A 23016-nucleotide genomic window follows, 5' to 3' on the forward strand; every position below is an offset into this window, starting at 1 on the left:
CTAAAATTAAAAGCTTTTGCTCTGTAAAAGATATTGTTAAGAAGATGAAAAGACAGGCTCCAAACTGGGAGAAAATATTATTTGCAACAACTGCACGTTAGCATCTCAGAGGATGGGAAGCCCATTTATTGAGCCCTTACGATGTGGCAGGCCCTGGACCAAAGCCTTTACATTTATCAACCCGTTTCAGTTTCACAGCATTTCTATCAGGCAGGAGCTGTTACCATTCCTATGTTAAAATTTAGAGGCAGAGGCTGGAAGTTTCAGGGTCTAGTCCAAGACCCTATCCCTGGGGCCAGGATTCAGTCCAAACCTGTTCATCACCCAAGTGTGCTAAGAGCCTGCCTTCTGGAGCCAGACTTCCTGGGTTCAAATCCTACATACCTCCTTGGTAGCTATTTGACTTTGCCTCCATTTCCCCAACTGTATAATGGGATTAATAATAATACCTACCTCATAAGGTTATTGTAAAAATTAAAAACATGAATCTGTCTGTGGCTAAGAGCTATGTGCTTGGCACATAGCAAGGGCCATGTGAGTGATCACTATTGTTATGCTGGTGTTATTATTTTACTGACTCTTAGGAGAAAAGTAAATGACCCAAAGAGACATAATTTCATGTTGTCTCAAGAGATTTCTCCTGGCCAAGTAACACAAGACAGGCTGCCTCCAGGCTGCTGCTCCCAGCCCCAGGGCTTTCAGCAAAGTGAAACCGGCCATTTCCAAAGTCAAATTCTTCAGGGCAGCATTAAGTCTTTGTCTTATCGGGCAAGGGCTGAGGGTAGGAGAGGACAACTCTTTTATGTAAGAGCCAGCAATGGATTTCCTTTGAAGAAACTTGCCTTTTACAAGTATTTGTTTCGGAGTATTCAGTGATCTTATTTTGTATATCTCTGTTGCCGCAACATACCATGGACTGTCAGTATCCCCTTTATTACAGAAAATACAGTCCTTAGTGCCTTTCAATCTAATCAGATTAGAGAAACAATTCAGAAAACTCATCTTTATGATTCTCTTCTTCTAGAACAACTCAGGTACCTAAAATTGCCAAAAGATAACAAGAGACATCACCTGCCTGACAGTGGTTATAGAAGTAAAGAGTCCAAGAGCTGAGGCTTTCTTAACTCCTCCAAATGGGTCACAATTATGAGACAAATGATGTCTTCAGTCAGGGCCAGGGAGTTCAGTTTCAACCCCAATCAACTGTCCTATGAAAGACTTCTCTTTGAGAGACTCAGGTTTCCTTTTGAGATGGGAGCTGAGGGAAGATGGAGCCCAGCTTAAGTGCCCTGGGTGGGTCTCATAGAGCTCAGGGGGATACCAGTAGAGCCCTTTCTGGGCAGAACACTGGAAATGGAACTGCTGGCATAGCACCCTATGCCAGATGTATATCTTGATGCAAACTTCAGGTTATCTTGGCCTTCAGGAAGAACAGGGCTTACAGCTGATCTAGTTTAGGAAGGAGCTCTCTCACCAGGATCCCTGAGTACAAAGAACACCTGATTTGGGGTGAAAAACCCACCCCAGGGCTGGTGTCCTTGAAAAGTCCCCTTAGAATCTCTAGAGTTTTGTTTTCATTTCTATAAAGACTCATAAGTCTTTAGGATTTGGAAACTTACCTGGATATGATTTTATCAGCATCCTTTATCCTATAGGTGGTACAGTGGTAAAGAATCTGCCTGCCAATGCAGGAGATACAAGAGATACGGATTTGATTGGAGATATGGATTGGGAAGATTCCCCTGGAGAAGGAAATGGCAACCCACTCCAGTATTCTTGCCTGGAAAATTCCACAGACAGAGGAGCCTGCTGGGCTACAGTCCCTGGGTTTGGAGAGTCAGACATGACTTAGCGACTGGAAAACAACAATACACTAATAGAAGGCACTAAACTCCATATCCCAGTCACCTCTTTGAACTCTTCATTTTATGATGAAGAAACTGAAGTCCAGAGTCACACAGCGCTATAAGGGCCTGGAACCCAAGACTTCTGACCCCAGCCTAGTTCTCTACCCTCTGAGCCACCCTGCCAAAATGACAATTTAAAGGATGACTTCCTGATCACTCCTTCTCTCTTTTACAAGGCCACTGGGTCACCACACTGCAGATAATTCACTCCATAAGCCAACTCAGAGCTGTAGGGAAAGAGCAAATTAGCCAAGACAGCAGTAGTCAGGCTCTCTCACCCCCACAGCCTCTCACTCTTGGCCCACGTTTTGCAAACAATGATTATGTAAGAGCTGAGATCATTTGTATAGCACTGTGCCGTCTCATAACCTATATAAGCACCACCTGAAATGCTCTTGTAGTCAAGTTGTGTTGAGTCGAGTCTCATAGTAGTCGTTGCTGCTACTGTGTCAGCCATTAGTGGGTAAAGCATGTCTGCTTTGCCAAGGTGACTTAAGAATTTCTGCAGTTCCTACGGCTCCTCACATCTTCTTCCAGCTCCGCCCTGCCTGCCCTGCCAGTGAGACAAGAGCACTCTGAAGCATGTCTCATCATGAACCAGGACTTCGGTTCAAATGGAGAAAGAGGATTCAGCGAGTTTTGGGGGGTGCGGGGTTGAGGGGGTACTGAACTCATTAAAAGACACTGCAGAACAATCCTGCTGATTCAGAATGACGAAAGAATGGTCTTTCTGATTATCCAGTGGTTTTGCTCATATTTATGGGATGAATGAATATATGGAGCTTTGAAATGTAATTCCAGCCATTCTACTGAATTTAATTCCATCTTTCTTCCCCTGGTATGTTAAGGTCATAATGAGTATGGATTTCCACTCTGGAGAAGTCAACTGATGAAGAACAGGAGTTGGCAATCTTCCCGTTGGTGTATTTTTGGTAAATTGCTGACTCTGATGCAGAAGGTGAGGATGATCAAGCTGACTCTTCTCTCTCTCTCTCCTTTAAAAGTAAATCCCTCACATCAGTTTGCTTATCTTTCACTTATCCTTTTCTCATAAAAATATCTTCGGGAATGTACACACACACCCAAGTCAAGTTATCTGATCTCCTGTTGACTGGAACATAGTTACCTAATCAATAGGACCATCACACACAGGATTATGTCTTAAACTTTTCTCTTGAATTCCTGGTTAACAAGGCTGAAGATGTGCCATGGGGCACTTGATTCTTTTTACTTCATTTAGGAGCATGGATGCTGAAGCCAAGAAGCAGAAATCAGCCAACTGACAGAAGTGGCAACTAGACACAAAACAACTTAGTGATGGGTTCAAGAAGATGGGGTCAATTTAAAATTTTTTAAATTTATTCTTCAGTTACAACTGAATATATTTTTGAGCAGGCAATGAATTAAAACACAAAGAACAGTAAGCAGAGAAACATATGTCAGGTAAATTACAAACAGACTTTTTAGTGAAACTATTTTTTAACTTACTGCAATTCAACTCAAGATAATATTTTTATATTTTCAAGTTAATTTTTACATCACAAATCAAGATTTATCTATGTTCAGATAGGTTCTGCTGGCTTATGTCCAAAAGGCTTTGCTCTCTGGAGAGAAGTATTCCTTGCTTTTAAAGCACTTATTAACACTTTTTACTTGTCAGGAATTATGCCCAGTATCAAGGCTATGAAGGACTAGACACAGCCCCTATCCTGGTGGGGTGGGGAGGGATTGTCATGGAGACTATATGCTCAAACATTTTCCCACCTCGCCATCATTTTCCATCTTACAATGCCACCAATCTGAGCTTTATAGATAGTTTCTCTGTACAGTTTCTGTACACTTGATAATGATCCTTAATTCAATTCACCTGATCTCTCAAAATCTTGCCATGCTTTATTTTTTCCTTTCTTTAACTTCTTTTTTTCCCCCTGGGTTCGTTCTTCCATGCCAGCTGTCACTGTGACAGGATGAAGAGCTAAACTGAGAAGGTTCTGCTCACCTCTGATTTCCCACACTGGGCTCAAACAGTAAGAGTTTTGTTATGAACTATCTTCCCAAATTTGCCCTAGCCCATTTATCCCTAGATTGTTTTCTTTTATGTTAATAAACCATCATTTTATGTGTGCATGCTAAGTTGTTTCAGTTGTGTCCGACTCTTTGTGACCTTATGGACTATAGTTTGCCAGGCTCCTCTGTCCATGGGATTCTCCAGGCAGGAATATTGGAATAAGTTGCCATGCCCTCCTCCAGGGGATCTTCCTGACCCAGCGATCAAACCCATGGCTCCTGCGGCTCCTGCATTGCAGGAGGTTTCTTTACCCCTGAGCCACCGGGGAACCCCTCATTGTTATATGCTGAAGCATTATTTGTAATAGTTAACGGGAAAAAAAGCACAGCAGTTACCTGTATCTCCATCCATGGAAAGGGGGTTAAGTAAACTATGGAATAGCCATATGATAGAACCCTCTCCAGGCTTTAAAAAGAATAGAGGGAGGCCTCTAAAAAAGCTGAACTCATAAAAGCAGAAATTTTAAAGTGGTGGTTGCCTAAGGTTGGAGTTTGAAGGAAATGGGGAGATAGTCATCAAAATGCACAAAGATTCAGTCCTGCATGATGCATAAGTCCTGGAGATCTAACGGACAGCATGGTGACTCTAGTTACTGTATTGTGTTCTTGAAGTTTGCTGAGAGAATAGAGCTTTCCACCACATAGAAAAATATGCTAACTATGTAAGGTAATGGACATGTTAACTAGCTCAGTTATGGTAACCATTTCACAATGTATATATAAACACCAAATCATCATATTGAGCCCCTCAGATACATACCACTCTGATTTGTCAAGTGTTTCTCAGTAAAGCTGGGGGGAGGGAATGAGAGGTCGGTTGGAGCAAGTATCTATGATACATTATAAAGTTAGAAAAAGGCAAGTTGCAAAACTAGGTGCCATGAGACTCGGCTTGAAAACACATATGTGAATCTGTATAACATGCGCCTGAATACACACACACACAGTATTAAAGGGAAAAACTATAGGAGACGCGGAGTACGTGACTGGGAACTGGTGAAGTTTAGTGGGTGAGTTAGGGGAGGAGCAGATGAAAGGAGAAATGTCACTTTCTCATGCTACACTTCTCTATCAATTATGTTGACAATAGATATACTTTTGCAATAACTGAATAAATAGGAGAAATATCTTATTTTCCTAGACATTTTAAAACCGTACATTCTTCTAGGATCACATAGCTGTTGAGTTTCCACTCCTTTTGATAATACACTTATCTCTTTTATGGCTTCAGGGAATTAAGGCCCCAGACGGACAAGTCTGTGCCCTCACTTTCCTATTTGCCCCTTCTGCGGGTTCTCCAGCCCCTGGGATCATGAGCGATTCACAATTACTCACAGCTTCCAGGTACCCTACGAGTTTTGTAACTATTCTGCACTTGTCCTTTGAAACCAATGTCATTTTAAAGCTTCAGAGTCTATCTTCTGCAGAGCTCTGGAGCATTCCTGGGGTAACAGGGTGTTAGCAATATTTCTCTGGGCTCAGCAGTCTGCCCTTCATGTCCATGAATGGGAAACCTCTCAATAACTCCGGCTGAGTTATTACACTGTTTAATATAAGGGGCTTGAGCATCCGCTGATTTTGGCTTCTGCAGAGGCTCCTGGCACCAAATCCCCACGGATAACGAAGGCCAATTGTATTTCATTCAGGTGTATCATTCACTGTTTCTTGGTCACATCATAGGTGGACTTGGCCCTGGAAAATCTATCCACCAGTCCCTGAAAGCAAGCTAAAGAGGGATTATTCTCATCTCACAGACCAGGAAACTGAGCCATCCAAGGTTGACTGGGGCTGCCTAGACCACATGGCAGGGTGATGGAAAAAATATTGGGATTAAAACCTAGAGTCCCAAGTTGAAGTTCTCGGCATACTATTAATATATTGGGTTGGCCAAAAAATTCATTTGGATTCTGTAATAACTTATGAAAAACCTGAATGAACTTACTGGCCAACCCAACATTTTCTTTAAGCAAAATTTGAACTCCCTGAGCCTCAGTTTCCTTGTCAATAAAATAAAAATTATAAAACTTGCCTTCTATAGCACTGCTGTTACATGAGTGTGTATACAATGTTCTGCATTTTGTAAAGTACGTATCATTATATAATTACATAAGAGGACCAACAACCAGGAAATTCTATATGAATTAGTTATATCTTCGTGGCTGCATATCCACCTAGGTTTCTGTCGGATTTTCTTTTGCCCAAAATAGAAATTTAAAATTTTCTTTGAAGCATCTTAGAAGCCATTCCTTTACTTTGAATAGTCTTGTTCTTTAAATTCAAGTGTTTTTTTATACTCTAAATATTTCTCTAAATGGGTTTTAAAAGGGGCACAAAAGTATCAGTTCCAGGAAGAACGCAACAACACTCTCCCAGAATGCCATGCCAAATTGCATAGCACTCTGAAAGCAGATTAAAGTTGTTTCAAATGCTTCAAAGAGAAGAAAAAAATCTAATCCCCCAAGGTTCCCTTTAAATCCATATTCCTTAATTTCAGTAAATTTCCCAAGTCTTTTAAAAGACCCAAATATCATTTTACAGTTTGGAAGTAGTAATGGAGAACAGTTCCTAATTTTTTAGAATGTTCTTTTTTTCCCCCCCTTTAAAAAGTAAAGCTCAGTAAAGCTGGTCTTTCTCATAAAGGAGCCGGCCCAAGTTGAAGACAGCCCGCCTGGCTTGGGGGGAGTGGGCGCAGCCATCTCCAGGGCCCTGAGCCTGGAGTTTATGGCTAATGGCTACCTGGAGAATTCCTTCAAGAAGCAGAGTCAGGCATTTTCCCTGTTATTTCTGGGCGAGATTTGCATGTCTGTCATTGTGGGAAGAACGCCCAGTCTCCTCACTGTGTAACACTGAAGGAAAGAAAGTTTCCAAATGAGAAGAAAAACAAGCCGGGCTGCAATAGAGGCTAGCAGGACCATTTTCACTTGCTTTGGAAAAACTGCTCTTCTTAAGCCATCTTCACCTGCCAGGAGAGGCAAACTGTTTTCCTGAAACACTTTTTGTAATTCTTCCCTTTCTGACCTATGAAAACAGTCATAAACGCCCCAATTACCACAATGAGTATTCATTGAGATTAACACGTACCAAGCACTGTGCCAAAGGTCCCACATGCTGTATTTCATGAGATCTGCTCAGCAGCCTTGAGGCAGATACTATTATTAGCCCCATTATACAGATGAGAAAGTTGAGGTCTAAAGAAATAACTAAGCACTCAAGTGACACGCAGAGGCTTAAATGGTTGAGCAGGGACTCCAAACCAGATCTTTCTGACTCCAAAGTCCAGGTTTAACCAGAATAACGCACTGCCTAAATACAGTCCCAAGCCAGTGCAGCCCCAAGTTCGTGTTGAACACGTCTGTTCTACCTCAAATCTGAACTGTTATTTTAATTAACAATAGCTGCCTGTGTCCAGCTAAGTGGTTTACATGCCTGGTCTCATTTAAGGCTTCCCAGCAGATTCAAATGATATTAACTACCCTGGAAATACTTTCTGCCTCTTCTGTCACTCTCTTCTTTTTCTCCTGTTTCTTTCTCTCTCCCTCTTCATCTCAGAAACATCGAGTGCCTTGGGTTGTATTTTCACCTTGCCTTCAGCCCGGCTTAAAATGCAGACTGTGCAGTGAAGGAGATAGGTGCATCCTTTCAGGTGCTTTCCGCTTTTGTTTGAGGGGAAGTTACAAGTGCCGGTCGCTGCTCTCTGACTTCAGGACACCTCCGCGTGGATGGTGCCAGAGTGGTGACCTCAGACCACAGCTTGAGCGCCCGATTACAAGTAATCCAGCTCCAGAGGTGATAGCATGACCTCTCTTTAAAAAGGAGATAAAAATAGCCAAGAAACAACACTTTACTCAGTTCTCTGAAAGGCTGGCATCCTTCCAGGATAGACTTATGTACTTTTTGTACTTGGAGGAAAAAAAGAGATGGGATTTGATCCAAGAATGGTCCTACAAACGAGAGAAATATGGAGCAAGCAGCTGGAGCAGAGCAGCCAAGTGGTACCACCAGCTGCAGGCCCATTAATTAACATTCCCTGGTATGTAGCAGCTCCAGTGACCTTGATTCTTGTTGAATTCACCGAGATAACTTTCACAGAGTCTCTACTTTTCTCACTGCGGTGTATTTATCCAAGGAGTACCTTGCATATTTCCCCCCATCTCTCCAAGCAGTAAATTTATTCTAATTGCAAAGAGATACAGTAAAAGCCTGATTGAACGCTTGGCAGTTTATAGAGATTTATTTCTGGGGCTTAAGGGGGTTTTTAGAGTGTGTGACTAGAGCAGGGTTGAGGGGAGCTGAGGAAAGGAGCCCAAGAGAAAATGTAGATTTAATGGATCTATAAAATGACCCCGCAGTAGATAAATGCTTGTTCCAAAGAAGCTTAAACAGCCTGACCCAAACCAGGGTCTGTGACAGCCAGTCCGACACGAGGTGTCTGAAGCATTGCATATTTCTCTTTGGGTTTTCAGGTTTCCATATGAAATTTGTTATTCCCCAGGCAGAGGTGAGAGAGAGGGGAAATCTGTTTTCCAGAGGGAAGAAAGCACATTTAACGGCAAGTTTCTAAGTACTGAAAGCTATGAAGAAAGTAAACCTCAAGCACCTGCCCTTAAAATCACCTTGCCTTTTCTCTAACTTTCTGGAACTTTTCTCAACTCTGAATTTTCAGCCTAGGATCCTAGAAGGTGGATCATGAGAACCTGTCCTTTGTAGCAAGATTTCTGCATAGGAACCAGCAGCTTTCCAAAGGGCAGTTATCCCAGGCACTTTCAGCTCATGGTGAGATAGGGGGCCACTATCCTTTGACAGAGCCTTCAGCTTAGAATAGGCCATGCATGCACATATTGCTAAACTTTTCCACGAAATCCTTCTAGGCTTTTGATCCCATGAGTGACATTCATCTTTTTTGCAGCTGCTTTGCAAGTTTCACTGAGGATGAATTTTAGGACTTTCAACTGTTGAATTTGTTATATTGTAAATCTAATCATTACTAAAATGGAGACATTTGTTCTGGGGAAAGAAGCAAAACAGAAAAAGCTCTATAGTAGACACCAGTGGGGAAGTAGTTTGGAGAGTGAATGCACTGGTCTCTTTGGCCAGGGGCTAAACAGGGATTGGGTCAGCTTCTTGGGGTTCCCTGCGTCAGCTTTAATAATATAAAACCACCAGTTATTTGGGGCTTCCCTGGTGGTTTAGCTGGTAGAGAATCCTCCTGCAATGCGGAAGACCTGGGTTCAATCCCTGGGTTGGGAAGATCCTCTGGAGAAGGGAAAGGCTACCCACTCCAGTATCCTGGCCTGGAGAATTCCAAGGACTGTATAGTCCATGGGTCACAAAGAGTCGGACATGACTGAGCGACTTTCACTTTTCACCAGTTATTTTATCAGCAAAAGTGAGTTTTTTCGGTAATAGCCAGAGGAATTGCAACTCAGAGTATTAAATTATGGAAGACCGTAGGCAAACCCAGGGAACAAAGAAGGGAAACTAGCTTTTATAGGGGAAAGGGGAGACTTGGGAGGGAGGAAGCTGGGAGTCAAAGCGTGGAAGCTTCTCATTGGTTGGACTGCTCCAGTCTGGGATTGGCTGCACAATCCTTCAGGGAGAGAGGTTTTTTCCTTCCCGTTGGACAGTGAAGTAGGCTACACTTGCCTGTGGGAGATGTAGGAGAGCTATAAGGGTAGTCTCTTCCTGTTTGAGGTAATTAAGGATCCCTGGAGGGCATGAGAGCGCCCCCTATAGGCCTGAACTGCCACTAATTGTAGCTGAGTTTTCTTTTAATTCTACACCAGCCTGTTTCTTTTTCTTCTTCTTCTTTTTTTTTTTTTTTAGGAATTGGCATAAGGGAACCCTAGGGGGAAGAATTAAACTTTTTGAATGTTTAACACTCATGCAAAAAAGCATTTTAACGTGTAGTTTTAAAGTTAAAACCCAAATCAAGAAGTGTAATATTGTGAATTCTCTCCTCACAGCATCTCTCATGCTCCTAGAGATAACCACTATCAGACATTTTATGGGAATCATAGCTTTGTTTTTTAAAACAATTATTTAGCACCTAAGTATGCATCTACATAGAACAGAGTTTAATTTTATGTGTTGGAACTTGATAAATGGAATTAATGCCTTGTTCTTTTTGTTCTTTTGCTCAACCTCGTGTTTGTAAGAGTCATCCAGGTTGTATGTAGTTATAGTTCGTGTTTATTATAGCACAATATTTTTCATTTAGCCATGTACCATTGATGAACTCTCTGGGTTATTTCTAGTTTGGAGATGTTGATAATGAAGCTGCTGGGAGCATTCTTGTGCATATACACAGGGAGCATGAGAATTTGGTCAGCTTGCCTGATTGATGTCAAACAATTCAATTTAAACACATCTTGAATCGAGGCTTGTCCGAGGTTGAATGGCAAAATGGACAAGATTTGTCACTTGCTCATTCAGTAAATACAAACCAAACTTCTGTTGTAGGAATAGGAAATATATGACCCAGGTTGCCTCTCTTCCCTTCTGTGCTCAGAGCAGACATCACTAGTTTATAAGAGTGTGCTTTCCTGTTAAGCCTGGATGTGGCTTCAGTCATAGGCAATGTGGTCCTCAAGGCACATTGCTAATGATTGAATGTGAGGGGGTGTGATGGTTAATTTTCTGTGTCAACTTGGTTAGGCCACAGTACCTAGATATTTGGTCAACATCATTCTAGATGTTTCTGTGACATGGAAAAAGCAAGAGATTTCCAGAAAAACATCTGTTTCTGCTTTATTGACTATGCCAAAGCCTTTGACTGTGTGGATCACAATAAACTGTGGAAAATTCTGAAAGAGATGGGAATACCAGACCACCTGATCTGCCTCTTGAGAAACCTATATGCAGATCAGGAAGCAACAGTTAGAACTGGACATGGAACAACAGACGGGTTCCAACTAGGAAAAGGAGTATGTCAAGGTTGTATATTGTCATCCTGCTTATTTAATTTATATGCAGAGTACATCATGAGAAACGCTGGACTGGAAGAAACACAAGCTGGAATCAAGATTGCCGGGAGAAATATCAATAACCTCAGATATGCAGATGACACCGCCCTTATGGCAGAAAGTGAAGAGGAACTAAAAAGCCTCTTGTGAAAGTGAAAGTAGAGAGTGAAAAAGTTGGCTTAAAGCTCAACATTCAGAAAATGAAGATCATGGCATCCAGTCCCATCACTTCATGGGAAATAGATGGGGAAACAGTGGAAACAGTGTCAGACTTTATTTTTCTGGGCTCCAAAATCACTGCAGATAGTGATTGCAGCCATGAAATTAAAAGATGCTTACTCCTTGGAAGGAAAGTTATGACCAGCCTAGATAGCATATTCAAAAGCAGAGACATTAGTTTGCCAACAAAGGTCCGTCTAGTCAAGGCTATGGTTTTTCCTGTGGTCATGTATGGATGTGAGAGTTGGACTGTGAAGAAGGCTGAGCGCCAAAGAATTGATGCTTTTGAACTGTGGTGTTGGAGAAGACTCTTGAGAGTCCCTTGGACTGCAAGGAGATCCAACCAGTCCATTGTGAAGGAGCTCAGCCCTGGGATTTCTTTGGAAGGAATGATGCTAAAGCTGAAACTCCAGTACTTTGGCCACCTCATGCGAAGGGCTGACTCATTGGAAAAGACTCTGATGCTGGGAGGGATTGGGGGCAGGAGGAGAAGGGGAAGCCAGAGAATGAGATGGCTGGATGGCATCACTGACTCAATGGACTTGAGTCTGAGTGAACTCTGGGAGTTGGTGATGGACAGGGAGGCCTGGCGTGCTGCAATTCATGGGGTCGCAAAGAGTCTGACACGACTGAGTGACTGAACTGAACTGAACTGAGATTAATATTTAAATCTTTGAATAAAGCAGCTAACCCTTTATAACGTGGGTAGGTCTCAAAAAAGATTACATGGGTCTGTACCACTGAGTTGAAGGTCTCAATAGAGAAAAGACTGACCTTGCCCAAGGAAGATGGAATTCTGCTACCAGACTGCCTTTGGACTCAAACTGCAGTTCTTCCCTGGGTCTCCAGCATATGGCCTACCACCCCTGCAGACTCTGGACTTGCCAGTCTTCATAATCATGTGAGCCTATTCATTACAATCTCTTTCTGTGTATACATGGACATCTTTTTGGTCCTCTCTGGAGAACACTAATACAGGTGGCATACTGTTTGCACAGGACTGCCTGGTGGCACAGGAACAAAAAGCCTGTCAAGGTAATTTAAATAAAGGAGATTTACTGTTGACAGGTATAGAACCTCTGAGAATCAAATACCAGGAAATAATTTTAATATTTAGTGGTACCCCCTTCAAAACCAATTCATTATAACACTACTTATATCTGAGATATTTTCCAAAATAAAATTGCAGTGGGTGTCCCAGTTTTTGAGGGTCATCAGTTGCTGTCAGCCAATGAGATCTAGAGCAAAGGAGCTTTTCTGAGCGTTCTTAACACAGTACTGTGGCTGCTTCCAGCTGGTGAGCTGAGTTGCACGGGTCCTGCAGTGTATGTTGTGTATTCTGTTCTGGGCTCCCTTTCTGCCATTGCTTTTGTATTCTGGCAATGTTATGACCCGGACTGGCTGACCAAAGGAGCATAGGTGATAAGACTGTGTCTACTGTAAAGAAATAAAAGGGAGAGTATCATGCTAGATATTAGAACACAGATTTTCACATGTATCCCGATGTTCATTACAGCACTCTTTACAATAGCCAGAACATGAAAACAAACTAGATGTCCATCAACAGATGAATGGATAGAGAAGTTATGATACATGTATACAACGGAATATTATTCAATCATAAAAAGGAATGAATGTGAGCCAGTTGAACTGAGGTGGATAAACCTGGAGCCTGTTATACAGAATGAAGTCAGAAAGAGAAAAGTAAATATTGCATGCTGCTGCTGCTGCTGCTAAGTCTCTTCAGTCGTGTCCGACTCTGTGCAACCCCATAGACAGCAGCCCACCAGGCTCCCCGTCCCTGGGATTCTCCAGGCAAGAACACTGGAGTGGGTTACCATTTCCTTCTCCAATGCATGAAAGTGAAAAGTGAAAGTGAAGTCGCTCAGTCACGTCCGACTCTTAGCAACCCCATGGACTTCAGCCCACCAGGCTCCTCCATCCATGGGATTTTCCAGGCAAGAGTACTGGAGTGGGGTGCCATTGCCTTCTCCGAAATATTGCATATTAACGCACATATATGGAATCTAGAAAAATGGTACCAATGAACCTATTTTCAGGGGAGGAATAAAGATGCAGATGTAGAGAATGAGTTTGTGAACACAGAGGGGGAAGAAGAGGATGGGACAAATTGTGAGACTAGCATTGCTGTGTGTGAAAGAGAGAGCAGGAGCTTCCCTGGGGGCTCAGTGGGAAAGAATCTGCTTGCCAGCGCAGGAGACTCGGGTTTCATCCCTGATCCAGGAAGACCTCACCCGCTGCTGAGCACTAGGCCTGAGCACTACAACTATTGAGCCTGTGTGCTAGAGCCTGGGAGCCACAGCTACCGAGTCCACATGCAGCAACTGCTTAAGCTCGCATACCCTACAGCCCATGCCCCACAAGAGCAACCACCACAGTGAGAGGCCCACGCACTGCAACCAGAGAGGAACTCTCACCACAGCCACAGAAAAGCCCACGCAGCAATGAGGACCCAGCACAGCCCAAAATATGTACAATAAGTAAATTTTTAAAAAATAGATGGCTGCTATATAACATAGGGAGCCCAGCCCAGAGCTCTGTGAAGAAGAGAGGGATGGGTTGGGTGGTGGGGGAGGCTCAAGAGGGAGGAGATACACAGACACACACACACACACACAAATATATTTATGGCTGATTCACATTGTTGTATGGCAGAAAGCAACAAAACTTGTAAAGTAATTATCCTCCAATTAAAAAAAAAATAAAAAGAAAAAATGAACACAGGTTTTCCAGATGGTGTAGATTCTCCAAGTTGGGAAGTTGACTTACAAATAGTACTTATACTACAGAGTGCTAAGTTCTGTAATATCAAGGTATGCAAATGTTATGGAAAAAATAACCATAGACTGAGGACATTGAAGAGTGGATAGAAACTTAACCGAAGAAAGGGTGTAGAGAGGACTTTTCAGGCAGAGGAAACAATATTGGCAAAGATACGGGGAGATGAAAGAATGCAAACTACTCTTTGGCTGTCTGGCTACAGCAGCGCCTTCTTTTCGTGTTTTGATTTCTCCCAAGGGGCAACAGTGAGGCTCCATGAGAGAACCTCAGATGCTCTGGGCTCAAGCCTCCCATTATTTCCACAACTATGGGGAAGGTGTCACATATTTTGAAGCCAAGGAAAATATTACTTTATAGTAAAGGGAGAAAGAAAAAATTTAGAGGAGGTTAGAGAATGGAAAATTGAAGCACAGAGTCAGTGATAAGAAGTCAGTTTTATATGACACGTAGCAATTGCTCCTGGAATCATCAGGAGTAATATTTATAATCAGGATAAGCTAATGTTTTGGATGGGTTCCTGCGATTCTTCTGTTTCTGACAAGCCAGGTTACCTCTGTCTGCTGCAAACCTGAGAGAAACTTGTCCTCACATGGCAAAGACTTGAGAGTAGGGATGACATTCAAAACATTTAAGCAGCGGATAGTAGATACCTGAGCCAGTTGGGGATGATTGGAATGGCCAGACCCAGTGCATATAGGCTGAACTTCAAACTTGTCTTAGGGACCATTGAACCCAACACTTGTTTTACAGAAGAGATGGAAGGATTTACCTGAGACAATGTAGTGGCAGGGCTAAGAGTAGAACCCAGGTTTGCTATATTCATCCCCTAACCCTCTCTACTGCGACCTGAGGCCTCAAAGCCTGGGTAAGACCAGCGGGGCGCCTGTTGGTTTACCACAGACTAGACTCACACCCAAGGCTGCCCTTGGGAAGCATGTCTGAAGCTTTGTACCTTCACTTTGAGAATTACAGCTCTTACCCTGTTCATGAGTGGGGCTTCCCTGGTGGCTCAACTGGTAAAGAATCCACCTGCAATGTGGGAGACCTGGGTTCAATTCCTAGGTTGGGAAGATCCCCTGGAGAAGGGAACGGCTACCCACTCCAGTATTCTGGCCTGGTGAATTCCATGGACTGTATAGTCCATGGGGTCACAAAGAGTCAGACATGACTGAACAACTTTCACTTCACTTCACTTCACCCTGTTCATGAGTAATGTGCTGAAAATTCTTTATCCAGTAGTCAATAAATATCTATTGTTTATTTGCAAATAAGTTACATTTACAAATATGATATATTACATAACACATTACAAAGGATTCAGGGAAATAGTTTTAAAAAATGCCTAACAAGTGTGCAAGATGTTGCTATTATTTTCCTTCATGCTTGTGCTCAGTCCTTCAGTCGTGTCCAACTCTGCAACCCCATGGACTGTAGCCCTCCAGGCTCTGCTGTCCGTGGAATTTTTCAGGCAAGAATACTGGAGTAGGTTGCTATTTCCTCCTCCAGGGGATCTTCCCAACCCAGGGATCAAACCCACGTCTCCTACATCTCCTGCATTGCAGGCAGATTCTTTAGGACTAACCCACTGGGGAAGCCAAATCAGGCTAATTCTAACTCCAAGTCCCCATCCTGCCTAGTCTATGAGAAAGGTAGCCACCTCCCTCTCTGCAATCCACAGGCTCATGCAGAAGTCCAGGTTTTTATGCAACACCAAGGCCTGACCTTATCATCATCATTCATTTACTTAACAAATATTTATTGAACACCTAACCTCATGCTAAGACCTGCTCTAATTGCTGATAAGTCAAATCCCTGCCCTCTGATCCAGGCCGACCAGGTACTTCTGTACTTCCCCTGGGGCTCAGGAGGGACTCCAGGGAAGCTGGGGTCCAGCCTCCCTGGGAACATGTGCAGCCCCTCCCCACCAGATGCTGACCTTCCAGACACTGCCAGGAGGCAGAGGATGAATCCCCTCTAGATGATTCTGCACTTTTTCCTGACAGGGAATTTCTTCTTGCAGACTCATCAGTTCTCAAAGACATCCTCCCTCTGCCCTCTCTCTCTAGAACATCCTTCATCATCTCTTTAAAATAAATGTTATGTTTGGGGCTTCCCTGGTGGGTCAGTGGTAAAGAATCTGCCTGCCAATGCAGAAGACGTGGGTTCGATCTCTGGGTCTGGAAGATCCCCTGGAAGAGGGCATGGCAACCCACTTCAGTATTCTTGCCTGGGAAATCCCATGGATAGAGAAGCCTGGTGGGCTACAATCCATGGGGTTGCAAAGAATTGGACAGGACTGAGTGACTGAGCACACACACCTTATAATATTTTTACATTCTTTAGTTGCAGAGCTTCATAATAATATTTTTAAAGATTAGTTAGCAGATCCATATAAGAACTCTTGTTGGCCAGTTGCTAAGTTGTGTCCTGACTCTTTGCTACCCCATGGACTGTAGCCCACCAGGCTTCTCTTCCACAGGATTTTCCAGGCAAGAATATTGGAGTGGGTTGCCATTTCCTTCTCCAAGGGATCTTCCTGACCCAGGGATTGAACCCACGTCTCCTGCATTGCAGATGGATTCTTTACCGCTAAGCCACCAGGGCAGCCCGTATGATAAGGATGTTTATAATATTAGGTGTAAAAAGCGTGTAGTAATTGTGAGTGATGTTCACTGATATTTCCAGTTCTCCTTCCTAGGCACCTCCTTGGAGTTAGGTGTGGCTGGGGGGAACTTGCCTTGACTAGTTAAAAGTGAATGATGTGGGTCACTTCCAGATGGAAGCCCATAACAACCAGAGTATGAGTCACCGTATTTTCTCGCTCCCATTACAGGATTGATGTTCTTCCAGAGAATCAAAGCCCCATCAGTCTGAATCCCTGAGTACGGATCCCATGGAGCAGAGACGGGACTGACTTGGGATGGATGTGTAGCATAAAAAGAAACAAACCTTTGTTTTTCTAAGCCACCGGAGATTGTTTTTTGCTGCAGCATAAGGTAACCTATGCTGACTGATTCGAAGCAGGAGGTAATTTCTGGCAGTATAGATAACTAGATACTCAGAAGCCCTTCCAAGTACAAAAGAACTGGATTTTTTGTTTGTTTCTTTGTTGTTGTTGTTTTTCTTTGCTACATGGCTTGCAGGATCTCAGTTTCCCAACCAGAGAATGAACTCAGGCCATGGCAGTGAAAGTGCTGTGCTAATTATTGGACCACCAGGGAATTTCCTGGATCACTTTTTAAATGGACTGTTGGGTTTGTAAGTAGTAAAGTCATTGTCCAGGGACAGCTCTTATCCTCAAATATGAGCTGAAACCAGAACTGGGAACCAAGAGGGCTAAGAAAATAAGAATACTGGGTTATCCTAAGGGCTGGAACCATTGTGGCACAGCATGAACCCGAAAGTATCAGAAGAACGGGAAGCCAAGAGCCTGACACTTCCTCCTTAGGCCAGGACCCTCCAAAAAGGGTGAAGTATGTTCTCAGGTTGGTGTTTTCCTTCTGTTCCCAACAGAATCAAATACTCAGTGGGAAAGCCAAGAGTCACCAGGTATGAGTTTGAATCCAAGATCACCAAGCACAGAAGGAGGCAGACCACCAAGAGAGAGTGAGTCACTGGAAAAACAAGCATCTAGTTTAGATCCCGAGAAATTTGGATGTATATTTTCATTTATGAACGTGTTTAGAGCAATTATTAAGTGCTGGCTTCCCTGGTGGCTCAGACGGTAAAAGCGTCTGTCTACAATGCGGGAGGCCCAGGTTCGATCCCTGGGTTGGGAAGATCCCTGGAGAAGGAAACGGCACCCCACTCCAGTGTTCTTGCCTGGAAAATCCCATAGATGGAGGAGCCTGGTAGGCTACAGTCCATAGGGTCGGTAAGAGTCGGACACGACTGAGCAACTTCACTTCACTTCTTCAGTTAAGTGCTAGCTCTGTTGTAAAGTTTTTTTCCCAATTTTAACTTATTTAATTCCCATAACAACACTATGAAGCAAGTACTACTGTTATCCCCATTTTATAAAGGAAAACACTGAGGCACAGAGAGACTAAGTAATTTATTCCGGGTCAACTTTTCTTAAATGGTGTGTGTATGCTAAGTCGCTTCAGCCATGGCCAACTCTTTGCAACCCCATAGACTGTAGCCCACCCATCTGTCCATGGGATTCTGCAGGCAAGAATATTGAAGTGGGTTGCCATGCCCTGCTCCAGGTGATCTTTCTGACCCAGGGATCGAACTCATGTCTCTTATGTCTCCTGCATTGGCAGGTGGGTTCTTTACCACTAGCACCACCTGGGTAGCTTTAGTGGTAGAGCTACAATCTGGATTCAGACAGTTGGTTCTAGAGTCTGCACTCTTCCCACTACATTCTGTTGACTTACTAACATAGAATGTCTACATTTGACAAATTTAAATAAATAAGAAGTGGAAAACCAAAGATAAGAAAACAACAAAAGATGATTTGGAAAAGAATAAAAAAGAGACAAAATAAAATGGTTGAAAGTAAACATTTAATGAACATGTTAAATATCTGAAGAGATAATTGGTGAATTCAAGAATATTTGAAGAAAACATTCAAAATGTAGCACAGGAAAAAAGGAATGGAAAATAAAGAGAAATTTAAAGATATGGAAGATAGAATGAGATGTTCTAATAATTTAATAACCTAATAATTAAAATTTTAATTGCAGGTTTGAAAGTAGAGAGTAGAGAGGCTGGATAATATAATAATATCTGAAACAAAGATAGCTGGGAATTTTTCAGAACCAATAGAAAGACCTAGGCTTTCGAAATACAGTACATCCCTAGAAAGATAAATTAAAAAGGAAATTTATGCCTTAGATGTGTTATAGGGCAACTGGGGAACTCCAGAGACACTGAGAAAATCTTAAAAGCAACCTGCAGAGAAAAGGACTGCAAAGGACTAACAATTAGACTGTCAGGCTTATCAAGAGTTATAGTGGATGCAGGGAGTCTGTGGAATAATTATTCAAAGTGTTGAAGAGAAATAACTATCCATTGCACATCCAGAAAAGCCACATTTCATAATGAGAGTAAAATAAAGTTAGTTTCAGATAAACAAAAACTAGCACACATTTACTGAAGAAACTCACATCCATCTTTCAAGATTCATCTCAAATGCTGTTTCTTCCATGGCACTCTCAACTTTGAATCCCTGTAGCATTTTTATTTGAGCCTTTCTCATGGTTGTTCCCAAATTCAGACATAGACTGAAATTATACATGCCTTTTTATAATTCTCTCTTGCCCTTGCCACTTCTCTGACCCTGCTCCACTCCCAGAAATGCCCCAGGACCTCTTTGGTGTCTAACTCACCTTAACTTTTTGTATAGTTTCTATCATGATGCATATAGTCAGGGCATGATCAGTATTTATTGAAACCTACTGGTCAGTCTTCTCCCATGTGTTTCATGGACCATCAATCCCGAAAGATCCTCATTTCTAAAGGGGTTTTATAGCCAAACCTTCTCCAGAATGCTGAAATTCACAATTTAATTAGTTTAACCCCACACTTCCCCAAAGTTTTGCCCACAGTACAACTCCTTCCACTCTTTACTCCGTGACTATCCCAAGAGACTGGTGTTTCTAGGAATACATTTAGCAAAAACCTGCAGAAGGAAATTACTTGTTTGAGTGTCCAAGGTTTGGAGTCAACATCTTGGATCCTGCTTCTACACAGCTAATTGTTTAATTAGTTCTAAGTCATTTATCCTCAGATTCCTTATTTATGACTCCATTAGCAGGTGACCCCCTCTAACTCTAAAATTCTATGAATTAAAGGGCATTACCTTTTATAGTCAATTGGTCAGTCATTCTACACATACTAAATTCGTACTAATGCCAGTATGTAAAAGGCTGGGCATGCACTGGTGAACAAGGTTGGCAGTCACTGCTTTCATGGAGTTACATTGAGAATGATTTTTAGAGCTCACTATTAGAACGTGGTTTTTGGATTTCCAGAATCAAATGTCTTACAGTTAAAAGCTGGGAATTTACTGCTTCATAAATTATGTACATCAGGCTGTGGAATGAATCTTTAGAATCTTAACGAGGCTTATAATTCTGTTTCACCTAGGAGCTCCATTGTAAGCATCAAAAACTGAACAGGATCACTTAGATGTATCTAGTCTTCAAATCTGCATCTTTAACTTTCCTTTAAAAGGCTTAATCCTCTATAGTTTAAAAAGCAATTCTAAATGACAGAGCATCAACTGAGCACTGTTGTATATAGGCACCATTCTAGGCCCTTTACATGTATTATCTCATATAATCCTTACAAGAAACCCAAAAACCAAGTACAAATATTATTCCCACTTTATAGAGGTTAAATAACCTGCCCAAAGTTACACAGCTGGTAGAACTAGGCTTTGACCTCAGGCAGTATGGATTGGCAGTCTGTGCTCTGAACCTCAACTTTAAACTCTTACTATTCCTAGTCATCAAATACTGTTCAGTAGGTTTTCTGCTGAAAATTTAAGGGTTAACATTGCTGAAGAGCTGAGCAATCATATGGGATTTTTAAACGTCTAACTCCAACCAGGTAGTGTACTGAGGAGGTAATGAAAACTTAAAAAAATTTTTTTTTTTTTTTTTTGGGCTGAGCACTAATCTTTGTGATTGTAAGTGTATCCATGTGCCAGAGAATATTGAGATAATAAGTTAACATAAAGTTGGTGGTACAGTTTTAAACCTGACAGCTCTGTGTGTCTGATACGTTTTCTGAAAGTAATTTTAAGATAAGACTCCACTCTCAAACTTAAAATTCATTCCTCAAAGATTGCCAATACCACATAGTATTTATGGTATTGTATCAATTACATAGAGAAAAACTATAGCGCTAGGAGTAGAGGATGGTTTTAATTGTAAAATAGTAAAACAACAAAATACAATCAATGAAACGTGAACCACACAGTGTCAGTGAGAATTCTTGGCATTTAGTTTTAGAAGCCATTTTGCATGGAAATGGGTAAAATATAAACACAGTGCTTTATCTAGGATATGACAAGAAACTTCAAGATTGTAGTGTGCATTAAGATAACATTCCAAACCTATCCTTTCAAGTTTTCAGCCAAGAATTTGTTTTTATAATTTCTTTGGCAAACAGCTAACCTCTACTTGAGAATATCAATTTTCATGCTCATGGTCCCAATCCCATTGTGTGTAACAGTTAACTTGCTGTGTGACCTTGACTAAATCACTCCCCGCCAACCCAACCCAAATGGAGGAATGGGATCTCTCCGGCCCCTTCCGGTTTTAAAATTCTGTAGTTCTAGCCTATGGATCATGACATAAACACCATAAAAAGTGCTTGCTCGAAGATTGGATTTTTTAAAATTTGTTTTACTTAAGCATTTTTAAATGAGCAGTCCTATAGCCAGCTGTAAGGAGACTATGAACTTGGGCAGCCAGGGCCTATGGGTGGTTTACTCAGGTCTGATGCTGGTTGGCAGCAGCTGTGCTATCTCAAGTCACCAAGCACCTGGTGGAGTTCACAAAGACAGTCCATCCACATGCTTCCTAGACTCCCCCAACACCAATGGGGTCTGAGAGATTCTGGGCAAAAGAACCGCCATGGGCAATGAGACGACCTTGGGCACCCTCCAAAGACGGAAGAGGTGTGGCCCTCCTGACCCCCTGCTCAGATCCCTGCCCTGAAGACCCAAGTGCTTACGCCCCCAGCTGCTGCAAGTGTTGGCTGCTGCTCGCCCCTTCAACTGAGACCCTCTCTGGAGATAGCCCTTGGCTGAAGAGAGCTGCTCTGCCCAAACCCACACCCCTGTTCGGAGCAGCCTACATCCAAGGACGGCAGATTCCGCCAAACAGCCAACCTCTTGCCCCACTGAGGTTTAACGCTGGTGGGCCAGGCCTGTGCTGGAGCTCCTGTAGGGTGGCCTTGGCTGCGGCCACAGGTGCTGCATAATCGTGCATCTGCTCCCTCGGCCAACAGATGTCGCCCCCGAGCACGCCCCTTATACTTCCGGTTACCAAGATCTGTGTCTCAGAATCGGCTCCAGAAATCAGAAACGCCACAGGGACTTAAAGACGTGAATTGGATGTGCTTAACTGTGGGTCCAGGAGTAAATGTCTTTTCCAGTAAAACGGAATAATAACTACCTCATAGAATTGTTTATTATATGAATACGAAGAAATGAATCCAAAGCACGTTAGTGAGTGACTAATAGCAGCAATTTAGCATTTATTAAAGGTGAGATGCTGTTTTATGTACTTTACTACGTAAGAACTCTATGAGAAAGATAATGTCCCTGATTTACAGATTAGACAATGGAGACATAGAGAAGTTAAATAATTTCTCCAATGTCACGTCTAATAAAGTGAAGAATTCAGACTCAGGCTACTGCAGAAACCACATTCTTATCTAAAAACTCTGCTGCTTCCTACTGAGAAAGGAAAATTGTTTAAATATTTGGATGATGGTAAACAAAAGCCCAATAATACTCCCTGATTCAAGATGTAACTTGAAAACAAAGCAATAATAAAAGAAAAATTTTACAAAGAATTTCTGTACTCCCATTGTTTATTATTATTATATTTAGTATTATATTATTAATTGTAATTATTTATTATTATATTGTTTATATTTCTGTGTTGCTATAGATAATTTATTTTTGCTTCAGATCAGTCATTTTTCATCAAGAGAATGGGTAAAACAGGGTGGGGGACCTATCTGATGTGACAATGGTTGCTCTATAAGATAATATCTTTGTGCTATCTGTTTCTATTTTAATGAAACATGTACTGAGTTTCTAATTTAATGAAATGTGCTAGGTGCAAAGTCAAAGAATAAATAAAGCAATGATATGTTTCACTGTTAGATGGTAATTTTGTATACTAATAGGGTTTAGGTTATATCATATTTCCAACAATTTAAAATATCCCCCTCCCTTGGGTCCTTATAATGAATATACATTGTCACAGAGGAGATGGGCACTGTGACAAAGGACCCTGCTGTGCCCCTCCTGATCCCTCTTGGCAGTTCACACTCGAATTCACTTCAGACTGGTTGTCTGTTAGCATCTGATG

At 42.1% G+C, this 23016-nt stretch overlaps 1 long non-coding RNA gene across 2 annotated transcripts in view; it reads left to right on the top strand.

Annotated features, from left to right (window-relative positions):
• Positions 1–22807, top strand: part of LOC133226931 (uncharacterized) — a 52887-nt gene extending 30080 nt beyond the window's left edge. The window contains exons 2-4 of one of the 2 annotated variants that reach the window (XR_009729668.1): positions 2756–2865; positions 16791–16953; positions 17471–22807. This is a non-coding gene — a long non-coding RNA (uncharacterized LOC133226931). Of the gene's footprint in view, positions 1–2755; positions 2866–16790 lie in introns of both variants that reach the window. The other variant, XR_009729667.1, reaches the window with a different exon arrangement.
• Positions 22808–23016: the final 209 nt, after the last annotated feature.

The sequence above is a fragment of the Bos javanicus genome, chromosome 15 (genome assembly GCF_032452875.1).
Source record: "Bos javanicus breed banteng chromosome 15, ARS-OSU_banteng_1.0, whole genome shotgun sequence".
In the NCBI taxonomy this organism is placed as follows: Eukaryota; Metazoa; Chordata; class Mammalia; order Artiodactyla; family Bovidae; genus Bos; species Bos javanicus.